Here is a 25241-nt window from a genome sequence, read left to right on the forward strand (position 1 = left end):
TAAACACCCCCGGCCCGGATTCAGATACAATTGTGTATCTATCGGCGGGCGTAACGTATCTCAGATACATTACGCCGCCGTAACTTAGGGCGCAAGTTTCGTATTCAGAAAGAACTTGCGCCCTAGGTTACGGCGGCGTAGTGTAAATGTGTTGGCGTAAGCCCACCTAATTCAAATGTGGATGATGTGGGCGTGTTTTATTTAAATTACATGTGACCCCACGTATTTGATGTTTTTTACGCCGTCCGTGAACGTTTCCAAGTGCGCATGCTCCAATGCCGGAAAAAGCCTAAGGCGGCGTACACACCGTCGAACATGTCCGCTGAAACTGGTCCACGGACCAGTTTCCGCGGACATGTCCGACCGTGTGTACGGCCTAGCGGACAGGTTTCCAGCGGACAAAAGTTTCTTAGCAAGCTAAGAAACTTGTCCACTGGAAACATGTCCGTCGGACATGTCCGATGGTTAGTACACCTAATCGGACATGTCCGCTGGTTATGACGTGTAACCAGCGTCCCGAAATCCCGCGCATGCGTCAAATTGATTTGACGCATGCGTGGAAGCATTGCACTTCCGTGTTTGAGAACGTCTGTGTCTTCTACGTCACCGCGTTCTCTGTCCGCTCGGATTTTGGTCTGATGGTGTGTACACACATCAGACCAAAATCTCCCAGCAGACATGTCCGATGAAAACGGTCCGCGGACCGTTTTCATCGGACATGCCTCCTCGTGTGTACGGGGCCTTATGTAAACGACGTAAAAAATGCGCCGGGCGGACATACGTTTCTGAATCGGCGTATCTACCTAATTTGCATATTCCTCGCGTAAATCTACGGAAGCGCCACCTAGCGGCCAGCGTAAATATGCAGCCTAAGATACGGCGGTGTAAGAGACTTACGCCGGTCGGATCTTAGGGAAATCTATGCGTAACTGATTCTACGAATCAGTTGCATAGATACGACCCCGCCACTCAGAGTTACGACGGCGTATGCGGAGATACGCCGTCGTAACTCCTATCTGAATCCGGGCCCCCTACTGTATATGGATGTTAAATTCAATGTATTTTTTTTTTAATTATTATTTTTTTTTTTTGTACAGAACACTTCACATGGTTAATAATGTTTGAATAATACATGGAACGGCTGTCATACTGTTAGCTAGCAGTTATTTTTCAGATGGTTTGCATGCACAAATGACAGCAACCTTGGTATAGGAAAAAGAAAAACACGTTAAAGGTAGGGGCCCAGATTCACGTAGAGCGGTGCATATTTAGTTCGTCGCAACGCATGTCATTTACGTTACAGCGGCTGAATTTTGTGACGTACAGTAGGTGAACCCGATTTTGTGTCAATCTCGCTCTCTTTCTCGGCGAGATTGAGCACCTACGAGCCCCATCGCGGGAGCCAGCGCCGAGCTGGCTTGCCGCGATGGAGACAGAGCCGTCATAGAAGTGACGGGAGATCCGACTTGGATTCCCGCCAATGCGGCGTTTGTTATGAATCCTGAGGGGGAAGTCCCCGCCGGATTTTAAATAAAAATCCGGCATGGGTCCCCCCCTCAGAAGCATACCGGGCCCTTAGGTCTGTTATGGGTTGTAAGGAGAGCCCCCCCTACGCCGAAAAAAACGGCGTAGGGGGTCCCCCTACAATCCATACCAGACCCGTATCCAAAGCACGCTACCCGGCCAGCCAGGAAGGGAGTGGGGACGAGCGAGCGCCCCCCCCCCCCTCCTGAGCCGTACCAGGCTGCATGCCCTCAACATGGGGGGGTTGGGTGCTCTGGGGCAGGGGGGCGCACTGCGGCCCCCCCACCTCAGAGCACCCTGTCCCCATGTTGATGAGGACAGGGCCCCTTCCCGACAACCCTGGCCGTTGGTTGTCGGGGTATGCGGGCGGGAGGCTTATCGGAATCTGGGAGCCCCCTTTAATAAGGGGGCCCCCAGATACCGGCCCCCCCACCCTAAGTGAATGAGTATGGGGTACATCGTACCCCTACCCATTCACCTGCAAGAAAAGTGGTAAAAACACAAATAAACCACACAGTGTATTAAAATATTTTATTTTTCTGCTCCGGAGGCCACCCCCTGTCTTCTTTATTAGCTCTTTTACCAGGGGGGGCTTCTTCTTTGACGTCTTCGGGTGGGTGGGGGCCGCCGTCTGGTTCTCTTCCACCGCCGGGGGGGGTGGCTTTTAAAAAAGCCCCCACCCCCCCGGCGGGTTTCCTCCGGCGTCTTCGGCGGGGCTCTTCTTCTTCCGCTATCCCGACGGGTCTTCTCCGCTATCCGGGGGGTCTCGCCGCTCTCCGCTGTTGACTCGTCGCACACCGGTTCTTCGTCTCGCAGTCCGGTCCCTTCTTCCGTGCTGTGAGTTCTTCTTCCGCGCTGTGACGTCATGTTCTTCACTTCTCTTCTTCTCCCGATGTTGACTCGCCGGTCCTCCTCGCTGAAATGACGGATGCGCGCCTTGCATCGGACCTATATAGGCCTCACAGTCCCATCATGCTCTGTACCTACCCATGTGATACCTACAGTACCCACGTGGTAGGTATCACATGGGTAGGTACAGAGCATGATGGGACTGTGAGGCCTATATAGGTCCGATGCAAGGCGCGCATCCGTCATTTCAGCGAGGAGGACCGGCGAGTCAACATCGGGAGAAGAAGAGAAGTGAAGAACATGACGTCACAGCGCGGAAGAAGAACTCACAGCACGGAAGAAGGGACCGGACTGCGAGACGAAGAACCGGTGTGCGACGAGTCAACAGCGGAGAGCGGCGAGACCCCCCGGATAGCGGAGAAGACCCGTCGGGATAGCGGAAGAAGAAGAGCCCCGCCGAAGACGCCGGAGGAAACCCGCCGGGGGGGTGGGGGCTTTTTTAAAAGCCACCCCCCCGGCGGTGGAAGAGAACCAGACGGCGGCCCCCACCCACCCGAAGACGTCAAAGAAGAAGCCCCCCCTGGTAAAAGAGCTAATAAAGAAGACAGGGGGTGGCCTCCGGAGCAGAAAAATAAAATATTTTAATACACTGTGTGGTTTATTTGTGTTTTTACCACTTTTCTTGCAGGTGAATGGGTAGGGGTACGATGTACCCCATACTCATTCACTTAGGGTGGGGGGGCCGGTATCTGGGGGCCCCCTTATTAAAGGGGGCTCCCAGATTCCGATAAGCCTCCCGCCCGCATACCCCGACAACCAACGGCCAGGGTTGTCGGGAAGGGGCCCTGTCCTCATCAACATGGGGACAGGGTGCTCTGAGGTGGGGGGGCCGCAGTGCGCCCCCCTGCCCCAGAGCACCCAACCCCCCCATGTTGAGGGCATGCAGCCTGGTACGGCTCAGGAGGGGGGGGGGGGCGCTCGCTCGTCCCCACTCCCTTCCTGGCTGGCCGGGTAGCGTGCTTTGGATACGGGTCTGGTATGGATTGTAGGGGGACCCCCTACGCCGTTTTTTTCTGGCGTAGGGGGGCTCTCCTTACAACCCATAACAGACCTAAGGGCCCGGTATGCTCCTGAGGGGGGGACCCATGCCGGATTTTTATTTAAAATCCGGCGGGGACTTCCCCCTCAGGATTCATAACAAACGCCGCACACGTGTAGAATTGGCGGGAATCCAAGTCGGATCTCCCGTCGCTTCTATGACGCGCTTGCTGGGATGTGCTGTCACTATTCCAGTGAGTGTGAGATGTCGGTGAGATCTCGGCACCCTGTCGCCGAGTATCAGCGCGACGCTGTCGTGCTAAAAGCACAATATCACAAACACCTACTGTAATTGCCGTATCCACAGAGTATTTGCGCCCAAATTTGCGCCAGAGTAACGTAAATTCCGAGGCGTAAGGCAGGGTAATTGAAAGTGGGAAGGAAGTGGGCGTGCTCCATTGAAATGAGCCGTGACCCCATGCAAATGAAGGGCCGGCCGCACTGCGCATGCGCACATGAATATGCACCTCACTGGGCATGCTCAGAACTCGGCCCGGCGCAATCAGTGAGATAGGAAATAGGCCAAGCATACTTAGTGAGATACGCCCTGTGTATAAATAGGCCCAGACAAACGTCCTTCCATTGCAAAAGTACATCCCTGTGTTACCCTTCCTGAAGTAAGGTGCTTTTGTTCTGTTGTCTGTGGCTGTTTGTTGGTTAGTGTAGTAGTGTTAGAGTAAAGATTTATTAAAGTAGGAGATTGTAGTAGGTGAGTGTTTTTTGTGTCTGTTTTTTCTGTGTTTTTTTTTATTTTGTATCAGCTGTCTGCTTGTGTTGTTTGATTTTGGTGTCTGTTTTTTGCTGTCTGTTTTTTGGGTTTGTTTGTTCTGTGTCTTTTTAAGCCCCCTGCCCGCAGACCCCCACAACCACCGGCCAGGGTTGTGGGGAAGAGGCTCTTGTCCTTGAATTATTTTTCCCATCATGGGTGTGAGTGGGGCCCCATGTCAAGTTTTGCCTAAGGTCTCACAAAGCCTAGAGCCGCCTCTGATTCCAGGACAATACAGTATCCCGGAATGAAACTGACACAGCCACCCCCTTAGGGTGACCACATGTCCCAGATTGCCCGGGACAGTCCCGCATTTTGCAGGTTTGTCCCGGGAACTTTCATTCCAGGACAATACAGTGTTCCCGGAATGAAACTGACACAGCCACCCCCCCCCCCCCCGAGCCAATCTGATGCCCCCAAAAAAAGGCCACCACACCACTGCTTTACTCACCGACAGTACTTGTCCTGGCTGGGAATGCCTGGAGGAGCACAATCCCCGCCCCCTGCTTGTGATTGGAGAAATCATAAATCCCGCCTCTTGTGTCTAATCACAGCAGGGCGGTGTAAAGCCAGCGTTGGAACAAGGTAAAACGGGTCTCGGCCAGTCAGGACAAATGCTGTCAGTGAGTAAGGTGGCGATGCAGCTGCCTTTTTTGGGGGCGGGATCAGTGCTTCTGGGTAGAGCGCACATTCCGCCGCCCCAGCCGTGCTGTGATTCATTACAGCACAAGCTGATTTTTGGGAAGTGGGTCCCTGATTGGCCGCTTGGAAATGTGGTCACCCTAGTTCAGTGCTTCTCAAATAGTGGGGCGCGCCCCCCCAGTGGGGGCCCGAGGCTCCATAAAGGGGGGCTCGTTCCGGACCGCGGCGATCGTGCCATTTAGTATCCGCTTCTGTCCCCAGCCTCCTCCGCTAGTTAGAGGAGCGGACGTCGGGAGGCGGGACATTTTTGAACAGGGGGACGGGACCAGAGAGGTAGCAGCCTGTCATGTTGGACGGCAGGTGATTGGCTGCTAGGAGGCAGTCCTAGCAGCCAATCACCAGTTCGCCCAAAAGTCTCCCTGCCCAGTGCTGCTGCGGCTTCACTTGGCGAATGTCCCGCCTCCTGCTCTCCGCGCTGAAAAGTTACAGGTAGGAGTGGAGAGGGAGGAAAAATATATGGAAATGTTAAGGACGAGGAGTGGGGGCTGTGCTGTGGGGGGAAAAGGGGGGTTATGTGATGGGGGAAACTGTGTGCAGGATATGTGATGGGGGTCATGTAAAGGAGGCAATACTTTGTGGGGGGGGGTATGTGATGGGGTCATGTAAAGGGGGCAATACTGTGTGGGGGGATATGTGATGGGGCAATACTGTGTGGGGGGATATGTGAAGAAGGGCAATACTGTGTGGGGGGATATGTGAAGAAGGGCAATACTGTGTGTGGGGGGATATGTGAAGAAGGGCAATACTGTGTGTGGGGGGATATGTGAAGAAGGGCAATACTGTGTGTGGGGGGATATGTGAAGAAGGGCAATACTGTGTGGGGGGGATATGTGAAGAAGGGCAATACTGTGTGTGGGGGGATATGTGAAGAAGGGCAATACTGTGTGGGGGGATATGTGGATACAGTGTTATGCAGAGGTGTACTTATAACAATTTTATAGACAAATGAGACTATTTACAGTCGCGCGGGGGGCGTGAAATGTTTTCTTCTTCCTAGGGGGGGCATGACAGAAAATAATTGAGAAGCACTGCCCTAGTTAAAGGGACATATTGCTACTTTCTGGTATTATGGATGGACTCTTGTGAACCACAAAGCTTTTTTTTTTATATTTCTCCAACAATAAAAGTGTAGACAGGTGGAGGTTGGGCCCACTAGGTGGTCCAATTAAGAGTGTGGCTCTTTTACAACCTTCCAGGAAGGAAGGGGACATCCTTCCCGGGCAATCTGGGACACGTGGTCACCCTAGTTCTCATCAGTTTTCAGTAATAAAATGCTGGTGTTCTCTTGAGTGTTGGGGTGTTTGTTAGAAATTCCTGATGTAACAAGGTGGGTACTTTGCATTGCATGAATCTATGTTTTTGTTGCCGGCCGCTGCAGCAACTATTCAGATGGCCGGACGGTGAGCGCCGACCACCTGAATAATGGCAGCTGGTTGGCTGTGCGCAAGTGCCTATCAGAGCCAGCGGCTCTAAAAGGCTTTCCGAGTACAGCCCTCGGCTCCCGGAAGCTTATCCTCGGGACGTACGGGGGGTGCGTTCCTTGGATAAGACTGACGGCCGTCTCAGCCAATCAGGTTCACCGATTCTGGTTATCGGTAACCTGATTGGCTGAAGCGTCATCGAGGGCGGGAGTAGACATCGAGGGACGTGGAAGGAGAAAGGTAAGTGCCGGGCAGGGGGGATATTTTACAGGGCACAGCGGTGACAACGGGCACTGAGGCGACAATGGGTACAGTGGTGACAAAGGGCACAGTGGCATCAATGGGCACAGTGGTGACAATGGGCACAGTGGCAACAATTAAAGGGCACAGTGACATGCACAGTGGCAACAATGGGCACAGTGGCGACAATTAAAGGGCACAGTGTTGACAATTGGCACAGTGGCGACAATTGAGGGACACAGTGGCTGCGTTTGGCATGGCACAGTGGTGACAATTGATGGCACAGTGGCTGTGTTTGATGGCATGGCACAGTGACTGCGTTTGATGGCATGGCACAGTGGCTGCGTTTGATGGCATGGCACAGTGACTGCGTTTGATGGCATGGCACAGTGGCTACGTTTGATGGCATAGCACAGTGACTGCGTTTGATGGCATGGCACAGTAGTGCGAATTGATGGCACAGTGGCTGCGTTTGATGGCATGGCACAGTGGTGACAATTGATGGCACAGTGGCTGCGTTTGATGGCATGGCACAGTGGTGACAATTAATGGCACAGTGGCTGCGTTTGATGGCATGGCACAGTGGTGACAGTTGAAGGCACAGTGGCTGCATTTGATGGGCACAGTGAGGCTGCAATTTTTTTTCTTTTTCGTTTGCGCCCCCCCCCCCCAAAATTTTGAGCACCAGCTGCCACTGATTGGCACTTGGTCATATAATTTTTTTCACAATTGAGGGGCACAGTGTCTGCGTTTGATGGCATGGCACAGTGGTGACAATTGATGGCACAGTGGCTGTGTTTGATGGCATGGCACAGTGGCTGCGTTTGATGGCATAGCACAGTGACTTTGTTTAATGGCATGGCACAGTAGTGCAAATTTCTGGCATAGTGACTGCGTTTGATGGCATGGCACAGTGGTGACAATTGATGGCACAGTGGCTGCGTTTGATGGCATGGCACAGTGGTGACAATTGATGGCACAGTGGCTGCATTTGATGGCATGGCACAGTGGTGACAATTGATGGCACAGTGGCTGCATTTGATGGGCACAGTGAGGCTGCAATTTTTTCTTTTTTGTTTGCGTCCCCCCAAAAATTTTGAGCACCATCCGCCACTGATTGGCACTTGGTCACATATTTTTTTGCACATGCCTCTTGGGTGGGTTGTTTGGCTATCTCTGAACATTTTCAGCAGCTGGAATGTCTTTTTTGTGTACTGCATATGGCATTATTTTATTTTGTATTTATGTATGTATTTATCATGAGCACTTACGCTGCATGTGTGTTTTTATTTCTCTTTCACAAAGATGGAGGGTGCACATTTTTCCCTCATGGTGAGATCAGGATCTATGAGCTTTGGGTCCTTGTTCTTTCCCAAACTGAGGGTCTCTTTTTAGGAGAGCCCTCACAAAGAACTTGGAGGACCAACTTCACCAGGTTCCTAAAGAGCATGGTCCACTTTGCTTTGGCCTCAAAAGACCAAGAGTACCTTGCCCCTGTCTGGAGCCTTGTGTCCCTAGGAGTTCACGGTTGCGGGCCCTTCGTCTTCGGTGGTTGGTCCAATTCTGTAACCTTTTTTTGTGTGCTGTAATTCCATGGTTCACTTTCCTTGTTCACAGAGATTTGACAAGAACAGAACCGCAAAGCTCTGAAAAATGAAAAAGCATAAAATAAACAAGAACATAAATGATTATACTCACTGCCAGTAGTAAAGTACACAACATTTGCTATGTTAAATAAATTATTTCACAAAGAAGGCACTTCAAACTGAAATAAATACATAAGGCCAGTCATAGACGGTTGGAATCTCGACCAGTTCAGTGGAAACCGGTTGAGATTCAAAACCATGTATGGGCATGCTGAATCAATTGACCAACTTGGCATAGCCGCTAGCAATAATCACTGAGTTTTCCCTGCTGGGGTTGCTTCCCCTGACTCCCCCACCCACTTTTGAAGATCCCAAGCGAGTGTAGCTGTTCGGTGGGGAGTCCATCTGAGGAGCGCCAATGAGAGGCTGGCGGTCCAATAGGATTCTGATGAACCACCGGGGATCGAGGTGACCGGACACTGAAGGATTGACTCCTCTTTCAGTCGGTACCTGGGCAATGTTAAGAAGAAGATTCAGGCATAACTTTACTTAGGAGGGTTACCTCCGTATCTGCAATTAGAGAGGGCCTGTGGCAGAGGCGTCTCCCTGACATTCATCAGGAGGGTCTGTGGCAGAGGCTTCGTCCTGAAGAGGTTCAAGCGATACTTCGGCTGCTAGGTTAGTGAGAGAGGCCTATCCGGGTACGCTAAGCCCACTCAAATAGGAGTGGTAAGAAAAGTGCTACGCATAGGAACAGGACTGTTCCAGATACTGCGCCTGAATCTGCTGTTCTCCTTCCATCTCTATCTCTTTTCATCACCTGTTCACTGTTTTTACCCGGCTGGGTAATAAAGAGCATATAAAAAGACATTTCTTTGTGGAGATTCCTTTGTTGCTGCTGCGTGCATCATTCATCTCTAGACATTCGGAGGGAGCCATGAGGTAAATCTGCCATCCCATCAATTACCAGCGGCTCCTTCGGGGGTGAGCGCTACATGTGGGGGCTCGTCCGGGATTGGCTATTACCTCAACATCCTCAAGTTCAGAAGTTTAATCAGTAATTGATTCAAGGAATTGTCGTTTGTCAAAAATGTGCTTGGTGAGGAAGGAGTTAACGTCGCCATTGGAGCTGGGCGCACGTGCGACAAAGCCATGTGCGCCTGCCACGTGTGGAGACTATTATGCAAGTGGGAGGAGTTACCCACCCCTGCGTGAGACGTGGGCTGAGTTTGGCGCCAAAGGACAGAGTGATTGCCGGCCAATGAGAGAAGGTTGTGCGAACATGTCTGTGCCATCGACGCCATTTGGAAAGCTGAGACCCCAGATGTCTGTCCCGGGAGTCAACGCTATGTCCGTTGCTGCTGGAATTTCCCTAACGGATACCGGAATCCGAATGCGGACCCAGGGAAGGTTCGTGCTGTTTTCCAGCGGTAGCGTGGAGGCACTCGGACTGTCCTGCCCCCGCTGTTCGGAGCTGGCCGTCCGGATTTTGCCCGTTACCCGGGGGAAGAAGTGTCGGGCCTACCTGTTTCAAGTCGAGCCACTGACCGAATTTCCACGGGAGTACAAGGTAGACTGGATCACTGGGACTGTGACCGCGGAGGAGGAGGCCCCATGGCCGGGAACCCTCCCCAACTACACTAGTGATTGATCCGGAGGTGGTGACCGTCTCATCCACGCTTACCCTGCCATCGGCTGCTACCCTAACCATGTCATCGGAGGTAAGCGACGTGGATGAGAATGAGTGTGTGCCCAGTGTGGAAGCGGATGCCGTACCGGAGACGACACCAACTAATGTGGTCTCAGTGTGGCACGCTATTGCTAACACGGGCCCCGAACAGGCTTCCCACGGCTGTGGTAGAGGCCTACCAGTATGCACGAGGGATTCAACCAACGTTCCTGTTGGGCGGCGCATCTACTTGCCCGCAGAAGAGTGTGAATCCTCAGATCTGGACTCTTTGTCTGAAGATGGGGACGATAAATGGTTTGAACCAGAGTTTCCTGAGTCCCAACATGGCAGAGGTTCCCGAACCCACAAGTCCCGGAGACGCAAGAAACGCTCCGTCCATGTCGCACACAATGCAAGTGTCCCACAATTGACATGGGGAGTTGGAGCGCCAAACACTAGTGTCACTAACCCTAATGCCTACTCTTCTGCATGTAGTGAAGAGAGTTCCTGATGCTATCGCGTTACAAGGCCACGGAGACCCCCATACTCTACCCAAGTTGGCCCGTTTATAGCGTATATTTATGAGGAGAGTGGCCACCGACTACGGGTGGGAATACCCATACGTGCCTCCAGCCCTCCTACCCGAGCTCGAAAAGATGAGAGAGGACTGGTACAGGGATGCAGTCTGGGAACATTTGAATGTCCCCAAACTTGCCCGTGACACGGAATATGCATTCATCTGTGTTGGCAGCAGATTTGAAAGTTGTTTGAAAGACTGGAGCCCTGGCTGGTACATCTTCAATGATAGAGTGGTCCTTAAATGTCCCGGAAAAGTGGATCAAGTTTTTTCTGTCACCAATACCAATTCCCTAGGGGACATTGTCATTTTGTCGGATCCACGGTTCTATAAGTAGGCCTCATGCCTTCGTTGTCACTCTCACTTGCTGCTTTAAAGAAGTCATGGACGGGAATGATCACACTTTTCAGTTTTGTTTTCATCTCCAACGGATCCACATTTGGGCCCAAATGTGCAGAACTTTGGGGGGATGATGTAGTTAGAAAGATTAGGGTCCCAGCGGCTTCATCACAGCAAGAAAAGAAAGAAGAAGAGAAAAAAAGTTTTATTACCCTTTCCTTTCCATTTGAGCGTGGACTGCCTTATGCTGGTAGTACCAGCGCACTGACCGCTAGGGGCAGTGTTCTGCAACTTCTACTACCACAAAAAGACAATGGCCCGGATTCACGTAGAACCGCGTATCTTTGTGCGGGGGTAACGTATCCTATTTACGTTACGCCTCCGCAACTTTGACAGGCAAGTGCCGTATTCTCAAACCGGCGTAGCGTAAATAGGCCGGCGTAAGCCCGCCTAATTCAAATGTGGTAGATGTGGGTGTGTGTTATATAAATTTAATGTGACCCCACGTAAATGATGCTTTTTACGAATGGCGCATGCGCCGTCCGTGAAAGTATGCCAGTGCGCATGCTCCAAATTAACCCGCAAGAAGCCAATGCTTTCGACGTGAACGTAAATGACGTCCAGCCCTATTCGCGAACGACTTACGCAAACGACGTAAAATTTTCAAAATTCGACGCGGGAACAACGTCCATACTTAACATTGGTATGCCTCATGTACGCCTCATATAGCAGGGGTAACTTTACGCCGGGAAAAGCCTTAAGTAAACAGCGTATCTGTACTGCGTCGGCCGGGCGTACGTTTGTGAATTCGCGTATCTAGCTGATTTACACATTTCTAGGTGTAAATCAGCGTACACGTCCCTAGCGGCCAGCGTAAATATGCAGTTAAGATCCGAAGGCGTGAGAGACTTACACCGGTCGGATCTAATACAAATCTATGCGTAACTGATTCTAAGAATCAGGCGCATAGATACGACGGCTCGGATTCAGAGTTACGACGGCGTATCTGGAGATACGCCGTCGTATCTCCTTTCTGAATCTGGCCCTCTGTATATATTTTCTCCTAGGCCCTTGCAGTTTGAGAAAATCTCAGCACTTATTGTTGATGTGTCCCTTTGGGAAGAAAGAAGGTTTCGCCTTTTTAAATGAGTGAAGGTGCAGCTTCGTTTCACCCTCATTGACTGTGTGTGTGTATTTTTTTTTGTGTGTGTTCTTCCATTTTGTTTTGCAGGTTGTTGATCATCTATCAAAACTGTTGAAGAATGGGGCAGGATAGATAGTCAGGAGTGTAATGTCATAAAATGTCATAATGCATCACTGTGAATATTTGTACAAAGTAATGTTTTTATATTTTACATTTTTTATATCTTTTCTATCTCTTCCTTTTACTGTTATGCAGATTCAGGTCAGGTTTTCAGGCTTGAATACCTTTTGTTGAGACCCTGAGGACAGTGTCTATTTAAGTGGAGGGAGTGTGTAGCGCCGGGTTACTTCCAAGGTAACTGGTGCTATTGAAATTTAGAGTATAATCAGAGTGTAAGTGACTCTGATTCCAGTTGCAATCATTTAATTAGGGTCTCTGTTTCAGCTTGGCTGTGCTGTGGGCTCATTCTGTCGTGCTTGGGTGTTTTCCCACCCCGGTGCGATAGGTGGCAGCAGTGAAGTTGAGGTTTGGGTGTTCTCTCCCAGCGACCAATCAGGAGGCTTGGGCCTCGCTGGGCATGCTGGGAGAGGGTACTTATGGAACAGATGCCATTTTGTGGGGTCTTCTTCCGGTGTGTGGCACCCACCTTCAGGGTGGCCACATCACGGCGCTCCAGGGTTATGGCCTACCTGGCCGGAGTGTGTGTGCTATGCAGTGTTCCTGGTTTCGGGCCTAAGTTGGTCCGGAGCATTTGAGCTGGAGCAGGATGAAGAACAGGAAGTGAGGATTTCTCAGAAGAAATAAGGACATTTAAAAGCAAAATGGAAGGATGAGGTAAGTGAAGGAGGACTGCACTAAGGTAAAGGAAGCTATTTAGGAAAAAAGAAATTGTACCTTTACAACCCCTTTAACTTCCTCTCCCATCTGCATTGCCACTGCGGATGAGCGCCACCTGCAGTGGAGAATGTAGACTGCACCTGCCTACACCCTGAACCAGGGCTGGACTGAGACAAAAATTTGGCCCTGGACTTCATCCAGAGTGGCCCAATTTGACAGGTCTCTCCAATGGCGGCCGGACAACTCCCGCACCCCCCCCCCACGGCCACCCAAGCCCCCTCTCCTCCTTCACTAGCCACTAGCCATTCTACTTTATTAGAGTAGAACGGCTGGTACTGGTACTCTTATAGGCAGTACCAGTGGGGAAGCTAGACATTATTTCACCCGGGGCAAAGAATCAGTTCGGTGCCCCCCCTTATGGGACAAGATTAGGAGAAGTGAGAAACTCCCAGACCATAGCTGTTGAGTCGGCTGTCTGTCCCCTCCCCCATGTTCCTCTGTCATCCCCCCTGCTCCTCTGGTCCTCTCCCTGCTTCTCTGTCCCCCCCCCAGGTGAGCGCTGCGGTGAGGGAGAGGAGGTGAGTGCTGAGGATGGGAGAGACAGAGGAGCAGAGGGGGGCTGCGTTCCGCTGTCACTGAAGCCGGCCCACTGAGCCATCGGCCCACCGGGGAACTCCCTGTAGTCTCAGTGGCCAGTCCATCCCTGCCCTGAGCTCCAATTCCAGGAGTCTCCAACCAGGCATGCAGCCTGCAAACAGGGGAAGGGACCCAGCTAGGAAAAGGATCCTTTCATAACAGCGCTCGCCCAATTGGATAAAGCTTGGACAACAAATTTAGCCGCAATTGTCGAGTTCAGAAACAGGCACGGCGCTCTGAAAACCTACTGAACAGAGTCTGGCAGATAGTGTAACACAGCTGCATAAAAAGCCTTGCAAAACACCAAAACAGAACAGAGCTTAGGGAACACATCTCTACATAGATATTAGATAATGGGTATCTAATGTGAATAAGGGGGGGGGGACGACGATTTTTTTCTGCATAAAGAAGCTGATTTCGAAGTCCTTAGGCCAAGCCAATCTAATGAAAAAAAAAAAAAAAGTTTGCAGTCAGCATTTTATGAAGTCTTAATCCTTGGATGTCCTTCAATGTTCCAGACATTTCAAATGACTTTGCCATTTTATACACTTAAGAATACAAAACAAACCGCCTATTTACAAGACAAGAGGATGCTTTGTATCCCGGAGAAAATAACGTAGGGCTCATCACCAATTCTAAGATCATACTGACAAGATGTTCCCGCAGTACATTCTGTTTTAATTAATGGACTGCTAATGGGCAATTCTAAGTCATAAAGAGGACCTCCTTGGAAAGTATCATAAAATATTGAGATGTATCACTGCTTAGTATTAAAAAAAAAAAAAAAAAAGCTTTAAAAATTGTAAATTTCTGCTGCTCCTTTTATCTCTACAATTCACAGAAATTCGTCAGTTAAATTTGTGGGTTAAAAAAATATTATAGTAGCTCTGACGTGGCAGAATTGGTTATATGCAGAGCACGCCACCATTCTGCCTGTGCTAGTAAGCACTAGTGATGTCGCAAACCTACAATTTTCAGTTCGCGAACGGTGAATGCGAACTTCCGCAAATGTTCACGAACGGGCGAACCGCCATAGACTTCAATGGGCAGGCGAATTTTAAAACCCACAAGGACTCTTTCTGGCCACAATAGTGATGGAAAAGTTGTTTCAAGGGGACTAACACCTGGACTGTGGCATGCCGGAGGGGGATCCATGGCAAAACTCCCATGGAAAATTACGTAGTTGTCGCAGAGTCCGTTTTTAATCCATAAAGGGCATACATCACCTAAGATTCATAAATTGTTTGGAATAACGTGCTTTAAAACATCAGGTATGTTGTATCGATCAGGTAGTGTAAGGCTTAGGGTTAGGGTTAGGTTAGGGTTACAGACAGGGTTAGGGTTACAGACAGGGTTAGGGTTACAGATAGGGTTAGGGTTAGGGTTACAGATAGGGTTAGGGTTACAGACAGGGTTAGGGTTACAGATAGGGTTACAGACAGGGTTAGGGTTACAGACAGGGTTAGGGATAGGGTTACAGACAGGGTTAGGGTTACAGACAGGGTTAGGGTTAGGGTTACAGATAGGGTTAGGGTTACAGACAGGGTTAGGGTTACAGATAGGGTTAGGGTTAGGGTTACAGATAGGGTTAGGGTTACAGACAGGGTTAGGGTTACAGATAGGGTTAGGGTTACAGACAGGGTTAGGGTTACAGACAGGGTTAGGGTTACAGATAGGGTTAGGGTTAGGGTTACAGATAGGGTTAGGGTTAGGGTTACAGACAGGGTTAGGGCATAAATCACCTAACATTCATAAATTGTTTGGAATAACGTGCTTTAAAACATCAGGTATGATGTTGTATCGATCAGGTAGTGTAAGGGTTAGGGTTAGGGGTAGGTTAGGGTTACAGACAGGGTTAGGGTTAGGGTTACAGATAGGGTTAGGGTTACAGATAGGGTTAGGGTTACAGACAGGGTTAGGGTTACAGACAGGGTTAGGGTTACAGATAGGGTTAGGGTTACAGATAGGGTTACAGATAGGGTTAGGGTTACAGATAGGGTTAGGGTTACAGATAGGGTTAGGGTTACAGACAGGGTTAGGGTAACAGATAGGGTTAGGGTTACAGACAGGGTTAGGGTTACAGACAGGGTTAGGGTTACAGATAGGGTTAGGGTTACAGATAGGGTTACAGATAGGGTTAGGGTTACAGATAGGGTTAGGGTTACAGATAGGGTTAGGGTTACAGACAGGGTTAGGGTAACAGATAGGGTTAGGGTTACAGACAGGGTTAGGGTTACAGACAGGTTTAGGGTTACAGACAGTGTTAGGGTTACAGATATGGTTAGGGTTAGGGTTACAGTCTGTAACCCTAACCCTGTCTGTAACCCTAACCCTATGTGTAACCCTAACCCTATCTGTAACCCTAACCCTGTCTGTAATAGGGTTAGGGTTCACAGTGAAAGACCAAACTCTGACTATGTCCTCCGAACTTTTTGAGTTCAGGGTACGTGGCCTCTGAACACTGGTCATTATTCTAGGGCCAAAGGGAATCACAGCACCGCGACCACGACGGCCCCTGCGGGGTGGCCTGCCTCTGCCTGTCTTTTTTTTTTAGATTAGTTTAGTTGTACTATGCGTGCAAGCTACTGTGCCACCAGATATGAGATGTGGCACTTGACAGGGGGGCACAGTTTACCCTGTGAGGCAAAGACACCCTGGCAGACAAATGACTATACTGGCAATGTGGGTGAAAGGCGCACGTGTGTGCGCGCGCGTGTGCATGCACGTGTGCGCGCACTGACGCGCTGTGAATGTGCGAGTCTGCCCTCACCTGACACTGTACATGTTGATCATATCCCCCCTTAACCACTTAAGGACCGCCTCCTGCACATATACGTCGGCAGAATAGCATGGCTGGGCACATCCACGTACAGGTACGTCCACTTTAAGCGCCCAGCTGTGGGTCGTGGGCGCGCGCCCGCGACCCGGTCCAAAGCTTCGTGATCGTGACCGCGTTGACCGCGGACCCGATCGCCGCTGGAGTCCCGTGATCGGTCCCCGGAGCTGAAGAACGGGGAGAGCTGTGTGTAAACACAGCTTCCCCGTTCTTCACTGTGGCGCCGTCATTGATCGTATGATCCCTTTTATAGGGAAACACGATCAATGACGTCACACCTACAGCCACACCCCCTAAGTTAGAAACACAAATGAGGTCACACTTAACCCCTTCAGCGCCCCCTTGTGGTTAACTCCCAAACTGCAATTGTCATTTTCACAGTAAACAATGCATTTTTAATGCAGTTTTTGCTGTGAAAATGACAATGGTCCCTAAAATGTGTCAAAATTGTTGGAAGTGTCCGCCATAATGTCGCAGTCACGAAAAAAATCATCGCTGATCGCCGCCATTAGTAGTAAAAACAAAACAAAAAAATGCAATAAAACTATCCCCTATTTTGTAAACGCTATAAATTTTGCGCAAACCAATCGATAAACGCTAATTGCGATTTTTTTTAACAAAAATAGGTAGAAGAGTACGTATCGGCCTAAACTGAGGAAAAAATTTTTTTTTTTTATATATTTTTGGGGGATATTTATTATAGCAAAAAGTAAAAAATATTGCATTTTTTTCAAAATTGTCGCTCTATTTTTGTTTATAGTGCAAAAAATAAAAAACGCAGAGGTGATCAAATACCACCAAAAGAAAGCTCCATTTGTGGGGAAAAAAGGACGTTGATTTTGTTTGGGAGCCACGTCGCACGACTGCGCAATTCTCAGTTAAAGCGACGCAGTGCCGAATCGCAAAAACTGGCCAGGTCCTTTAGCTGCCTAAAGGTCCGGGTCTTAAGTGTTTAATCTCCTCTTCTCAAGAGACAATAAATTCAGTGGCCCGGATTCAGGTAGAATTGCCCCTTATTTGCGGAGGCGCAGGGCATTTTTGCCCTGTGCCCCCGCAAATTTACTGCGCTACCCGCGATTCACGGAGCACTAGCTCTGTAAATTGCGTGTGCGCTGTGTAAACTTGCCCTGTGTAAGGGCGCCTAATGTAAATGATCCCGTAGGCGGGAATCATTTAAATTAGGCGCGCTCCCGCGCCGAGCGTAGAGCGCATGCTCCGTCGGGAAACTTTTCCAACGTGCATTGCGGCAAATGACGTCGCAAGGACGTCATTTGCTTCAAAGTGAACGTGAATGGCGTCCAGCACCATTCACGAAATGACTTACGCAAATTACGTAAAATTCGAACGTCGCGACGCGGGAACGCCGGGTATACTTTAGCATTGGCTGCCCCTGCTATTAGAAGGGGCAGCCTTACGCTAAACACGCCATACGGAAACGACGTAAATTGCGTACACAGGGCTTGCGCAACATTGTGAATCGGTGTTAGTATGCAATTTGCATACTATACACTGAGCACAATGGGAGCGCCCCCTAGCGGTCATCGCTAGAATGCAGCCTAAGATATGCGTGGCATAAGAGCCTTGTGCCACGCATATTTTAGGCTGCAGTCTGCGTTACAATGTTCCTGAATCAGGAGCATTTGTAACGGCGGGGCAAGTTCCTCTAATCTTTCCTCATAGCTGAGCTCCTCCATGCCTCTTATCAGTTTGGTTGCCCTTCTTTGCACTTTCTCCAGTTCCCTGATATCCTTTATGAGATCTGGTGCCCAAAACTGAACTGCATATTCCAGATGAGGTCTTACTAATGATTTGTACGGGGGGGGGACGGACGATATCTCTGTCTCTGGCGTCCATACCTCTCTTAATACAAGAAAGGAAAGAGAACTTTCATTTAAAAATAAACTTTTAATAATTCATTAGACCAAACTTGACAAATTTAAATCCCTGTGGAGTTTAGCTTTAAATTAGATTCCTGGAAAAAACAAGCTGTACAATTTGAATAAAGTACCGTGGAAAATAGATAAAAAATTTAGAGCCTATATTTTTTTTATGCAAAACTACTAAACATAAAACGATCCAAGTGTTTTACGCAGCAAGTAGGTGATTCGTTGTATTTACAGAAATAAATAAGACAGAAAGTAAAATAAGTTCAAACAAACAGTTCTGGGAATTTGGATGTAAACTCTTTGTTCACTTCCATATGGGATAATGTATCCACTACAACCCGCCTTCTAATGGGATTAAGTCCGATTCACCACGACAAGGAAAGCGAGATATTATTTCAGCAGTGACCCCGATCCAGCAAAGATCTGGAAGGACACTTTCCACATCATGAGACCTAATAAAGATTGGGTCATATAAGATTTGGTCATATCTTTTTATTCTTTATTCATGCAACAGTTTGGAAATACAGCTGGCCCTACATGGTTGGACTCTCGTTGGAACCATTGTACGAAGTTCTGAAAAATCCTTTGTCACTGATGCCGTCAACTCATTTTGTTCAAAAGACCCTTAAAGGGGCTGTAAAGGTAAAAACATTTTTTTTCTAAATACCGTATTTTTTTTATTTTATGGTCAGTGTCCATCTACAGCCTAAATGCAGCCTATGGCCCAGATTCACGTAGGAGATACGCCGTTGTATCTCTGAGTCTGAGGCGTCGTATCTTGGCGCCTGATTCAAAGGATCAGATACGCCAGGATTTGTCTAAGATACGACCAGCGTACGTCTCCTACGTCGTCGTATCTAGTAGCTAGTAATTTTTTCCCGTCGCAAAGTTAAGCCTCGTTTTACATGCCTTAACTTTACACGCGCCATGTTAAAGTATGGCCGTCGTTCCTGCTTCGAATTTCAAATTATTATTTTTTTGCGTAAGACGGTCCGGGAATACGAAAGTACGTTACGCACGTTGCCGTTCAAAAAAAATGACGTCACTTCGCGCAAAGCACGGCGGGAATTTCCTAACGGAGCATGCGCAGTACGTCCGGCGCGGGAGCGCGCCTAATTTAAATGGTACACGCCCCATTTGAATTGGGCGGGCTTGCGCCGGACGTGTTTACGATACACCGCCGCAAGTTTACAGGTAAGTGCTTTGTGAATCAGGCACTTACGCTGAAAACTTGCGGCGGTGTAACGTAAACGGGATACGTTACGCCGCCGCTAGTGTACGTGAATCTGGCCCATAATCTTTACATTGACTTTGATTTAACTAAATTAAATCTACGCTGCCATCTAATGGCCATTTTGTTTAACTGCACTATTTATGTTACAAAGCAGTCAGTTAGCATAGCTGGTTAGGTTTGGCCCATGCAAGTCTCCTTATTTCATTCCCAGCATGCCTTGCATCTTCCTCTTCAGGCCTTTTCCTTTTTTTTACTCTGGAAGCAAGCAGATGGACTGCCGAGTTCTGTTCTACGCTACCCATCCAGATCCATCTCGGGTATGTTCACCTTTTGTGTCTCTAGCTAGATAGTTAGATAAGGAGGCACTAATTATATGATCATTTATTAATTTATATTTGTTTGTATCTATTACAGTTTTACTCTATCTTGTACTAATAAAAGTTCAAAAGGATTCTGCGCCTACTGGAATGCATTGGTATGAGAGGAGTTAACAGTGTGCCTGAATACACCTCAGTCACGTGTAGTGAGGGGCATAACACTAAATATATCTCACTAAATGGCTCCCCCTAGGTTGCAGTTCAGAGCAGTTCTCCAATGTAGAGCAGTTAAGCTTTGTAGAGGAATAAAGTGGTAAACGATCCTTAATTTCCAGTTGTCTTCAGCTAGCTTATATTATACTGCAGCGTTGACTTGTTTTTTTATTTTTAATCCAAGACAAACACAAAGAGCAATAACTGTAGAATAGGAAGCTATGGATTTCTTAGCTGAAGAACTGTTCCCACTTGTAAATTCCTTCTTAGATGTGAGTAATACAGTACTGGCCTTACAGCACAGGGGAGAAAAGCAAGGCCCCAGATTCTGGTTGTAAGATATTCAGGGGCAGCAGATCCACATCCGTGGAACTACAAGTCTCACCAGCAGTCTGTAGGAAAGAAACTCACTCAGCAATACTGCAGTCACTACTTGGATGGGCAGGTGCCCTCTCACCACTGTGGATCCCAGCCGGCTGGTAGACTCCGTCCATTATCTCCTCCTGGTGCTTCCATTAGTGAAGATGGCACCGCCACGCCGTGCTGCTACTTCCGATAGGCAGAAACGCAGATGGCTTCAAATGCTATGAACATAGGTGTGCGCAGCCTATTGTATTAGGGTGTGCACCCCAAAGCTCAAGCACACACTACCGATCTCTCACGATGTCCCTTCTGAAGGGGAAGGGCCTGGTGAATTACATATTTACTGGCCCCTTCCTTCACTTATCCTTAAACATCCCTGCAGCAACACCCTGCAGGAGAGGAGAGGAGGGAAGCCAGCATCACTGCGGGGGGGAAAGAGGGGGGAGCCAGAGCAGTAGGGGGAATATGTGCTGCACAGAGCGATTGGGGTGTGCCTGGGCACACCCTGTGCGCACACCTATGGCTATGAAGCACAGGCCGATCCACCTTCTTGATTAGCAGGGCTGTCCACGAAGATCCCTCTGGGGCGGGCGATCCGGCTCTCCGCTGTAGGCTGCAGTCTCTCACTCCTGGTCACACACACAGACCTCCTGTTGGCATTTGATTGGCATCCAGAGAGGCTGAAAGCAGGCCACATCTGTCTTTTTATCTCTCTTCCCAGCAGACTGTTCTGTGACTTGGCATTGTGGGTTCGTGACTTGGCATTGTGGGTCCTGTAGTCCCCAGACTGATTTAAACAACATGAGTCACTTCCTTATCCAAACTATATATCCCACAATGCATAACTGTTTGCTTCTTAACCACTTAAGGACCTCCTCCTGCACATATACATCGGCAGAATGACACGGATGGGCACAGGCACACCTGTACATCGCCTTTAAGAGCCCAGCCGTGGGTCGTGCGGGCGCAACGCCGGTGCACGCACACGACACGGTCCGAAGCTCCGTGACCGCGGCCGCGGGACCCGTGGACCCGATCACCGCTGGTGTCCCGCGATCGGTCACAGGAGCTGAAGAACGGGGAGGGGTGAGTGTAAACACACCTTCCCCGTTCTTCACAGTGGCACTGTCATTGATCGTCTGTTCCCTGATATAGGGAAAGACGATCAATGATGTCACATGTCCAGCCCCGCCCCCCTACAGTTAGAAACACATATGAGGTCACACTTAACCCCTACAGTGCCCCCTAGTGTTTAACTCCTAAACTGCAATTGTCATTTTCACAGTAAACAATGCATTTTTATAGCACTTTTTGCTGTGAAAATGTCAATGGTCCCAAAAATGTGTCAAAATTGTCCGATGTGTCACAATCTGGGCCATCTTTAATACAATGAAGCTGCTGTCAGAGCGGACTGACTGCAAAGATTCAAGGGAGGGTGGGCGAGTTACCACATGTGTGCAGGTTGGGGCCTGCTGTGTGCGGGGTGGGGTAAGGTCAGGTGCCAGGTCGGTGGGCCCCATGGAGGAGGACATCATGGGGGCAGACCTAAAACTGTGTAAGGGGCCCCACAATTTCTGATGGCTGCCCTGCCTAGGATAAGAAGCAGCCAACCCATCTACATCATGAGGAGGAGCTCTGGAGAAGACCGTCCGTTCTTCAGACTCCACTCCTTGGTAATCCTGGCCAGCAGTTGTACGCCATACTGTCCCCAGTCCCCTGGGATCCCTACATGGTGCTGCATTAAGTCTCTTGTTGCCCATCGATCCAACGCTCATTGTTCCAGTGACCGGTACTACACCAGAGCCTCTTTCTCAACTTTCCTTGGATAGTAGCAGGCCTTTTTTTCTCAGAAAATAGGAACAGGAACTCAACCACTACCCCCCAAACCCCCCCCCCTACACACACCCTCCAAACTGCATCTAATAGTGGGTGTGGTCAAATTTCACTAATGCCGTGTACACACGATCGGAAATTACGACAAGAAAAACGTGTACACCAATCTTGTCGGAAATTCCAACCGTCAAGAACGCGGCGACGTACAAAACGTACAATGACAATAACTTACACACCGTAGCTTACATACCAAAGCATACACACCGTCGGAATTTCCGACCAAAAGCTCACATCAGACTTTTCTTGTCGGAATTTCCAATCGTGTGGGAGGGCCTTAAATGGACATGAACTACCAGGAGAGCATTAAGTGCAGGGTGCAGAGTTCGGGGGTGGGCTACAAAAAGATTACAGAGTTCAGTCTTCTTCCACAGCTACTTACCTCTCCCCCATCCACATCTCACTTTCAGCCCTCTTCAGCTCTGACATCTTGCATGCAAGTGCAACCCCCTTCCCCCACCTCCTTAAAAGCTCCACTATCTTCCATATGTCTTAATTTTGTTGCTTTATTAAGCCGAAGCACCTAGTCGGCTCTAGTACCTCCCCGCACACTGTAGTTGGCTCTGTCTCTCTTACTTGCTGGGAGATCATACAGTAGGGGTGTTGGCATCTGCACTGCACCCTAGGTACCTCCATCTCCCTTGTCCCTTGTCCCCATCCTGTACTGTGGTAGCCATTGGGAGACGAGCTGTCACTTGTAAACACAGGGCTAGATTCAGATAGCCCGGCGTAATTTTCTGCAGACGTATCGTATCTCAGATACGTTACGCCGCCGTAACTTAGGGCGCAAGTTTTATATACATAAAGAACTTGCACCCTAAGTTACAGCGGCGTAGCGTATGTGGTCCGGCGTAAGCCCGCCTAATTCAAATGTGGATGATGTGGGCGTGTTTGATCTAAATTACTTATGACCCCACGTATTTGACGTTTTTTACGAACGGCGCATGCGCCGTCCGTGAAAGAATCCCAGTGTGCATGCTCGAAATTTCCCTGCAAATCGCCAATGCTTTAGACGTGAACGTAACTTACGTACAGCCCTATTCGCGAACGACTTACGCAAACGACGTAATCAACGAAAAATTCTACGCTGGCCTGACGTCCATGCTTAACATAGGATACGCCTCATATAGCAGGGGTAACTTTACGCCGGAAAAAGCCTAACGTAAACGACGTAAAAAAATGCGCCGGGCGGACGTACGTTTCTGAATCGGCTTATCTACCTAATTAGCATATTCCTTGCGTAAATCGACGGAAGCGCCGCCTAGTGGCCAGCATAAATATGCAACTAAGATACGACGGCGTAAGAGACTTACGCCAGACGGATCTTAGCCTAATGTCGGCGTATCTTGCTTTCTGAATACAGAAAGAAGATACGCCGGCGCAGCTTTGAATTTACGCGGCGTATCTATAGATACGCTGACGTAAATTCTTTCTGAATCTAGCCCACAGAAGCCGGATTTCTGTGTTTACAAGTAGTGGTGGTGAGCAGGGAGCAGAGGGACTGAGCCAGAGGTAGTGGAACTGAGTTCCATCAAGTTCCAGATAAAAAAGGCCTGGATAGTAGTAACTGGAAGAACAACCTAGGAAGTCCATCGCCACCATCTGGAGCTCTGGAGAAGACTGCATATTCTTTAGACTTCGTTCCTCTGTGAACCCAGCCGTGGTAAGGGTAGGTTCTCTCCAACTGTGGATGGCAAGTCGTAAGTCTGTGAAAAGAAAACTGAACAAATATTTAGCAAAATTAACCTTTCCAAACTAAATTCTATCCATGCTTAAGAAGATTACCAAACTTCCATGTATCTAAATAGATGCCTTTCAATAGGTAGCCAATACTGGTGGAAATCACTCATTAATCTGCTTAGCACAGTTGAGTTTGCCACTTTTATCCCACAAAATAAATAAAATATATAATCTTCACTTCCTCGACTGAGGATTTGTTTGCTGTTGAGGATGAATCAAGTCACAGCATGCAGAAAGTTTGTGGAGGAATTGTTGCGCCACTTGCTGTCCAAATAAGAGTATAGAGGAACCTAATTCCATTAATTGCCAAAAAAAAAAATTAAAAAGTTCAGGTTCCTTCAAAGGAGACAGGAAAACATACTTTTTTTGTTTCCCTTTCCTGTGGAAAATGGCAAGAGAGGCATATCAATGAAACTGCAGTAACCTAATGTTAAGGAACATGTGCGTTAACATTATATATAAATGTAAACCCTATCTAATGGACATTTGGGTATCAAAAAAAATGGCATTTTTTTCATCATGTGTGCAGTTAATCTCTTTGCCACCACTTCCTGTCTAAAAACACTGCAGTGTTGGCTGCCGGCATTTATTAGGGTGGGTTTCATAATGGTGACAAAAGTAGACCATGTCCATCTAATGTATGTTTATACAGTCACTTGTAGTCCCGTTGGAAGACAACAGTGGACCATGTGTGTGTAATGTGTGTTGATACGGTCACTTGTAGTCTCCATTGCATGGCTTTTCTTAGGGTGGGTTTCATAATAGTGACAAAAGTTGACCATGTCCGTGTAATGTGTGTTGATACGGCCGCTTGTAGACCCCGTTAGAAGACAACAGTGGACCATGTCCATGTAATGTGTGTTGATACGGCCACATGGAGTCCCCGTTGGAAGACAACAGTGGACCATGTCCATGTAATGTTTTGATACGGCCACTTGAAGTCCCAGTTGGAAGACAATAGTGGACCATGTCTGTGTAATATGTGTTGATACGGTCACTTGTAGTCTCCATTGCATGGCATTTCTTAGGGTGGGTTTCATAATGGTGACCATGTCTGTGTAATGTGTGTTGATACGGCCACATGTAGTCCCCGTTGGAAGACAACAGTGGACCATGTTTGTGTAATGTGTGTTGATACGGTCACTTGTAGTCTCCATTGCATGGCATTTCTTAGGGTGGGTTTCATAATGGTGACCATGTCTGTGTAATGTGTGTTGATACGGCCACTTGTAGTCCCCGTTGGAAGACAACAGTGGACCATGTCCATGTAATGTGTGTTGATATGGTCACTTGTAGTCTCCATTGCATGGCATTTCTTAGGGTGGGTTTCATAATGGTGACAACAGTAGACCATGTCCGTGTAATGTGTGTTGA

Source organism: Rana temporaria, chromosome 9 (genome assembly GCF_905171775.1).
Source record: "Rana temporaria chromosome 9, aRanTem1.1, whole genome shotgun sequence".
NCBI classification, from domain to species: Eukaryota; Metazoa; Chordata; class Amphibia; order Anura; family Ranidae; genus Rana; species Rana temporaria.